Here is a 7,735-nt window from a genome sequence, read left to right as displayed (position 1 = left end):
GGAAGCTGAAAAGAGCTCTCCCCAGTCGCTTTCCTTTGTAGATTCTAGGCAGCCACAGTCCTTTTTGTCTTACGCAGAAATTTCATAGAATCGAAACCCAAAGCCATCTCTGAAAACAAGAAAACACGAAAGTCATCAGAATGCACAACTAAAAAGAAGAAGTAAAAAGAGCAAGAGGTCGGGCGCTAACTAACTCGGACCGGAGAAGGCTGGGATCCCCTAAAAACTTCTTCGTGTCCAAGTGAGGAGCTTGACCCCAGTGCTCCTCCAACACACCCACAAAAGCCTGCTCCACCTCATCTAAACTCTCTAGGGTGTATTTAGCTATTGTCAGATTCTCTTGCCATGAAAGGAGAAAGGAAGGTTCACCATTCTCATCCAAAAAGAAAAGGTGGACCTCACCTACATCTCGGACATTAAAATAGTAGTTTTTGAAATCGTGAAAAGACTCGTCAAAAATAGCAAAGACCTTCCTCCCCTGACTGGCTCGAAAGGAGATCCAAGAAGCCTTTTTCTTGGTCGATCCAGGTTTGGTCAAAACAAACAAGTACAAAAATAAGCTGAGAGAAGGTCGGACACCCAACTCCCGACACAGAAGCTGAAAAATTTTCATGAAGGACCAAGAGTTGGGATGAAGCTGGGTAGGGGCAAGGTTGCATGTCCAGAGGATTTCAATCTTAAAGTCGGTAAAGGGAAGGGTGACACTAAACTTAGTAAAAAAGTACTCATATACATAGAAAAATGAGCGTTCGGCATGACTCAAAGGAGGAAAACAGACCCTTTCCTTGGGATCAGGGGCAACTAGTTCATAGTCCTTCTTATCCTCCCTATTCTCACACACTCTAAGGAACCTCCTAAATTTTTCACAATACTCCCGATCTGACACTGTCACACAGCACAAAACTACAGAATCCAGCCAATTGGCCATACTAGGGGGAACCTTTGTAGACATTTCAACAAGATTCTTACGTGACATATATGCTACACCTACAAAAAGCAAAAACAAAAAAACATCACTACAAACACCTTGGCCAAAGAGAAAGGAAATCGGAAAAATCCAGCAGCAACACTCAAACGAATTCCCACACTTCGTACAACTGTACCAGCAAGTGCACTGGATCCTCCAAGTAATACCTGAGCCAATCAGGGTCGATCCCACGAGGATTGTAGTTTGAAGCAAGCTATGGTTATCTTGTAGATCTGTCAGGCGAATAGAAAGGTAGATGGTTTGATTAATTGCATAAAAGAAAATAAGGAGATCTAAACTAGGTTGACCTGTTTATAATGATAAGAAGATGGTTAAGGCTTGGAGATGCTTTGTCCTTCTAGATTAACTCTAGTCTTACTGTCTTCTTCAATTGTGAATGATTTCTTCTATGGCAGGTTGTATATTATCAACGCCGTATAGTCGCGGTTGCCAATCTCCTCTAGATCTGAACCCCAGGGTTAGTGTGGATCCATTCTGATTGAGGGTGAAGCTCCTGCAGTCCATTCTCCTTAATGATCCTACTCAAAATGCCACAGACAAGGTCGAATCTTCCGGATCAAAGAATGATGCACCTTTGGGTTCTAGCCTCTACCACAGAGACCCTAATCTCCCCATACCTCGACTGAACTGGTGTCCTGAGAAGTCCCCAACAAAGCCGTGGATTAGCCGTCTAAGAGATGTATAATCAAGCTGGCTGTTCGATGCTTTCCAGCTATGTATTCACACGAACCTAAGAAGAACACAGGTGGTTGTCAGGCACGTAGTCTTAGTATGAAGAACGAAGATGATTGTCACAGGTCATCCCATTCATCAAGTTGAAGAACGAAGATACTTTTATTAATCCATAAAACTTAGCAAGGCTCCTCCTCTCAACCTAGGAGGTTTAGAAACTCATACTGATAGAAAACATAATGATACATAAAAATATGTCATAAAGTCCTCTAAGATTATGCAAAATATCCCTTAAATACTAAACTAATAACTAAGGATTACATAAGAAGGGTAAAATAGTCTTTTTACTGCTGAAATCTACTTCTGGGGACCACTTGGTGAGTGTTTGGGCTGAGATTTGATGAGATCCACGTGCTATGAGGCCTCTTGGGCATTGAACACTGGCTAGGGGGTTGTCTTTGGGTGTTTGGACGCTAGTCTCCTCCTTTGGGCGCTGGACGCCTGGACTAGAGCAGGAGGCTGGCGTTGGACGCCAGTTTTGGGCCTTTTATTCTGAAGCAAAGTATGGTCTATTATATATGGCTGGAAAGATATAAAAGTAAACTTTCCATAGTCATTGAGAATGCTCCATTTGGACTTCTTTAGCTCCCAAAAAGCTCTTCTGAGTGCAAGGAGGTCAGATCCAGACAACATCTGCAGTGCTTTCTCTGTCTCTGAATCAGACTTTTGCTCCAGCTCCTCAATTTTTGCCAGAAAATACCTGAAATTGCACAAAAACACACAAACTCATAGTAGAATCCAAAAATGTGAATTTTACACTAAAACCTACGAAAATATAATAAAACTTAAACAAAACATACTAAAAATTATATGAAAATGATGCCAAAAAGCGTATAAAATATCCGCTCATCCCAATAGGATAAAAGAAGAGTAGGGTAAAATAAATCTCAGAGTTTCCAATGAAGCTCAGTTTCAATTAGATGAGCGGGACTTAGTAGCTTTTTGCTTCTGAATTGTTTTGGCATCTCACTATCTATTGAAACTCAGAAATGTTAGTCTCTTTAGGAACTTAGAATCCAGATAATATTATTGACTCTCCTAGTTCAGTTCTTTTTTATTCTTGAACACAACTTTCAAAGTCTTGGCCGTGACCTTAAGCACTTTGTTTTTCAGTATTACCACCGGATACATAAATTCCACAAACACTTTTAACTGGGTGAATCCTTTCAGATTGTGATTTAGCTTTGTTAGAATCCCCAGATAGAGGTGTCCGGAGTTCTTAAGCACACTCTTAGGATCTTTAGATCCTTTTACCCTTGCTTTTTGGTTTAAAGGGTTATTGGCTTTTTGCTCTTGCCCTTTGGTTTAAAGAGCTTATTGGCTTTTTCTACTTTTTATTTTTTTATTTTATTTTATTTTTTTGCCGTTTTATTATTTTTTTTTTCAAATGCATATAATTTTTTTCTTTTGCAACATGCTTTTTCTTTTTCTTTTTGCTACTTTTTCTTATTCAAGAATCAATTTTTGGATTTTTCAGATTACCAATAATACTTTTCCTTTTTCATCATTCTTTCAAGAGCCGACATTCTAAAATTCAAACTTTAAATATGCACTGTTTATTCATACATTCAGAAAACGAAAGCAATTCCACAACATCAAGATAATTGAACTATTCTTATTTTAAACTTGAAATTCATGTATCTCTCAATTCTTTTCCATTAAAATTTTTTTTTAAGCAAGGTGAGAGATATATGGAACATTTTATAGCTTAAAGACATAGATAGAAATGATCATGCAATAAGAACAAGAGAACAGACAATACAACATAACAAAAAATAGAAAAAATAACATTAGAAAAGGAGATTAAGAGAACGAATCCACCTTTAATGGTGGTGGCTAGTGCTCCTCCTTGAAGATCCAATGTAGTGCTTGATCTCTTCAATGTCACTCCTTTGTCTTTGTTGTTCTTCCCTCATAGCCCTTGGTCTTCTCTAATTTCATTGAGGATGGTGGAATGCTCTTGATGCTCCATCCTCCACTGATTCATGTTAGAGCTCAATTCTCCCACAGAAGTATGCCATTGATCCCAATAGCTTTGAGGAGGAAAATACATCCCTTGAGGCATCTCAGGAGTCTCATGATGAGGCGGCTGCATAAGTTCATGTGCATGCTCTCTAGTTTGCTCCATCCTCTTCTTAGTGATGGGCTTGTCCTCCTCAATGGAGATATCTCCCTCTATGACAATTCTAGCTGAATTGCATAGATAACAGATGAGGTGTGGGAATGCCAACCTTGCTTTGGTGGAAGGCTTCTCAGCTATCTTATACAATTTTTGAGGAATCACCTCATGTACTTCCACCTCACTTCTAATCATGATGCAGTGGATCATGATGGCACTTTGAATTGTCACTTCTGACCGATTGCTAGTGGGGATGATAGAGCGTTTGATGAATTCCAACCATCCTCTAGCTCTGGGCTTGAGGTCAAGCCTTCTTAGTTGAATAGGCTTGCCTGGGAATCCCTTTTCCACTATGCTCCTTCCACACAGAGGTCTGAGAGTACTTGATCCAGTCTCTGATCAAAGTTGACTCTCCTAGTGTAAGAATGTGGGTCTCCTTGCATCAAAGGCAAGTTGAACGCCAACCTCACACTTTCTGGGCTAAAATCTAAGATTCTGCCTCGGACCATGGTGCTCTAATTCTTAGGATTTGTGTTCACACTGATGTCATGGCTTTTCGTGACCCATGCATTAGCATAGAACTCTTGCACCATTAAGATCCCAACCTCTTGGATAGGAATGGTTAGGACTTCTCAACCTCTTCTCTGGATCACTCTTCAAATTTTCGGGTACTCATTCTACTTGAGCCTGAAAGGGATCACCTTCTTCTTTGCCATTACTTCATAGAAGTGGCATTGGTGGGCTTTGGTGATGAATCTCTCCATCTCACAAGATTCAGTGGTGGCGGTTACTGCCTTTTCTTTCCTCTTTCTAGATGATTCTCCAACCTTGGGTGCATAAGTGGCAATGGAAAGCAAAAAGCAACGCTTTTTCCACACCAAACTTAAAAGCTTTGCTCGTCCCCAAGCAAAAATAAAGAAAAGAGAAGAATGGAGTAGAAGAAGAAGAAAATAGAAGGAGATGGAGGGAGAAGGTAATTCGACCAAGGGGGATTTTGATGTGTATGAGAGGTGTGTGTATAAAGGGTTATAATGAGGGGTATTTATAGGAGTGGACTAGGGTAGGTTCGGTCATGAATGGGCTAAATGGAGGGGAAATTTGATTTCAAAGTGGGTGGAGGTTGCTGGGAGTTATGATAGATTTAGGAAAGTGATATAGATGTGATTGGGCTAGGGTTTTGATGAGCGGATAATTTATACGCTTTTTGGCATTGTTTTTAGGTAGTTTTTAGTATAATTTAGTTAGTTTTTACTATGTTTTTATTAGTTTTTATGCAAAATTCACATTTCTGGACTTTACTATGAGTTTTTGTGTTTTTCTGTGATTTCAGGTATTTTCTGGCTGAAATTGAGGGATGTGAGCAAAAATCTTATTCAGAGGCTGAAAAAAGACTACAGATGTTGTTGGATTCTGACCTCCCTGCACTCGAAGTGGATTTTTTGGAGCTATAGAAATCCAATTGGTGCGCTCTTAATTGCGATGGAAAGTAGACATCCAGGGCTTTCTAGAAGTATATAATAGTCTATACTTTGCCCAAGTTTTGACGATGCAAACTGGCATTCAAACGCCAACTTCCTGCCCTATTTTGAAGTTAAACGCCAGAAACAGTTTACAAACCAGAGTTAAACGCCACAAACAGGCTGCAACCCGGCGTTTAACTCCAAGAGAAGTCTCTACACATGTAAAGCTCAATGCTCAGCCTAAGCAGACACCGAGTGGGCCCCGAAAGTGGATTTCTGCATCATTTACTCATTTCTGTAAATCCTAGTTACTAGTTTAGTATAAAAACTAGTTTTAGTGATTTATTTCACATCTTTTGATCAATTTTGAGACTATCTTTGTATTACTTTTGATCTCTTGATCACGTTTAGGGGGCTGGCCATTTGGCCATGCCTGGACCTTCATCACCTATGTATTTTCAACGCTGGAGTTTCTACACCCCATAGATTAAGGTGTGGAGTTCTGCTGTTCTTCATGAATTAATGCAAAGTACTATTGTTTTACTATTGTTTTTCAACTAAAGCTTATTCTTATTCTAAGATATTCACTCGCACTTCAACCTGTTGAATGTGATGATCCGTAACACTCATCATCATTCTCACCTATGAACGCGTGCCTGACAACCACTTCCGTTCTATCTGTAATAGCTTGAGTGTGTATCTCTTAGCCTCCTAGTTCACGATCAGAGTCTTCGTGGTATAGGCTAGAATTATTGGCGGTCATTTCTGAGATCTGGAAAGTCTAAACCTTGTCTGTGGTATTCCGAGTAGGATCTGGGAAGGGATGACTATGACGAGCTTCAAACTCGCGAGTGTTGGGCATAGTGATAGACGTAAAAGGATCAATGGATCCTATTCCAACATGATCGAGAACCGACAGATGATTAGCCCTGTGGTGACAGTGCAGATGGACCATTTTCACTAAGAGGACGGACGGTAGCCATTGACAACGGTGATCCCCAACATACAGCTTGCCATCGAAAGGAGTATGAATGATTGAATGAAGGCAGTAGGAAAGCAGAGATTCAGAAGGAGCAAAGCATCTCCATACGCTTATCTGAAATTCTCATCAATGAATTACATAAGTGCTTCTGTCTTATTTTATATTTTATTTATCTTTTAATTATCAAAACCTCATAACCATTTGAATCTGCCTAACTGAGATTTACAAGACGACCATAGCTTGCTTCAAGCCGACAATCTCCGTGGGATCGACCCTTACTCACGTAAGGTTTATTACTTGGACGACCCAGTGCACTTGCTGGTTAGTTGTGCGAAGTTGTGAAGAAGAAGTAAGATTATGAACGTGCGTACCAAGTTTTTGGCGCCGTTGAGATCACAATTTCGTGCACCAAGTTTTTGGCATCGTTGCCGGGGATTGTTCGAGTTTGGACAACTGACGGTTCATCTTGTTGCTCAGATTAGGTAATTTTATTTTAATTTTAAGCTTTTTGTTTTCTATTATTTTTATTTTTATTTTCGAAAAAATTTTTCAAAATAAAGTAAAATAAATTATTCTATGACTTCAGAATATTTAAGAATGGATTCTAGAGTTTCATAATGATTTGTTGAAGTCTGGCTGGCTGTTAAGCCATGTCTAATCTTTTGGACCGAGGTTTCAACTATCCTTAGAAGAGCTTCTTTGTCTTTCTCAGCAAATTAGCTGTTGTATGTAATGATCTGCTAAAGCTTGGCTGGCCGTTGGCCATGTCTAGTCTTTTGGACCAGAGCTTTCACTGAAAGCTTGGCTGGCTAGTAAGCCATGTCTAATTCCTGGACCGGAGTTTTAGACTAACATTGCATGATTCCTGGAATTCTTATTAAAAATTTTGAAATCCTTATTTTTCTTTTTCCAAATAAATTTTGAAAAATACAAAAAAAATATTTAATAAAATCATAAAATCAAAAATAATTTGATGTTTCTTGTTTAAGTCTTGTGTCAAATTTTAAGTTTGGTGTTAATTGCATATTTCTAATTTTCATTAAAATTTTCGAAAACTCATGCATGTGTTCTTCATAATCTTCAAGTTGTTCTTGATGATTTTCCTTATTTGATCTTTGCATTTTCTTATTTTGTGTCTTTTCTTGTTTTTCATATGCATTTTCAATTTGTTAGTGTCTAAACATTAAAAATTTTTAAGTTTGGTGTCTTGCATGTCTTTCTTTTCTTAAAAATTTCAAAAATAAGTTCTTGGTGCTCATCTTGACATTCAAAGTGTTCTTGCATATTTTTCTTGTTTTGATTCATAATTTTCATATTTTGAGTCATTTTGTTGTTTTTCTCTTTCTTCATTGAAAAATCAAAAATCAACAAAATATCTTTCCTTATTTTTCTCGTAAATTTAAAAATCATATCTTTTCAAATCTTTTTCAAAAATCAAATCTTTTTCATTTATT

The sequence above is a fragment of the Arachis ipaensis genome, chromosome B9 (genome assembly GCF_059453495.1).
Source record: "Arachis ipaensis isolate K30076 ecotype BB chromosome B9, ASM5945349v1, whole genome shotgun sequence".
Lineage (NCBI taxonomy): Eukaryota > Viridiplantae > Streptophyta > Magnoliopsida > Fabales > Fabaceae > Arachis > Arachis ipaensis.
Note: the sequence above shows the minus strand (reverse complement) of the source record.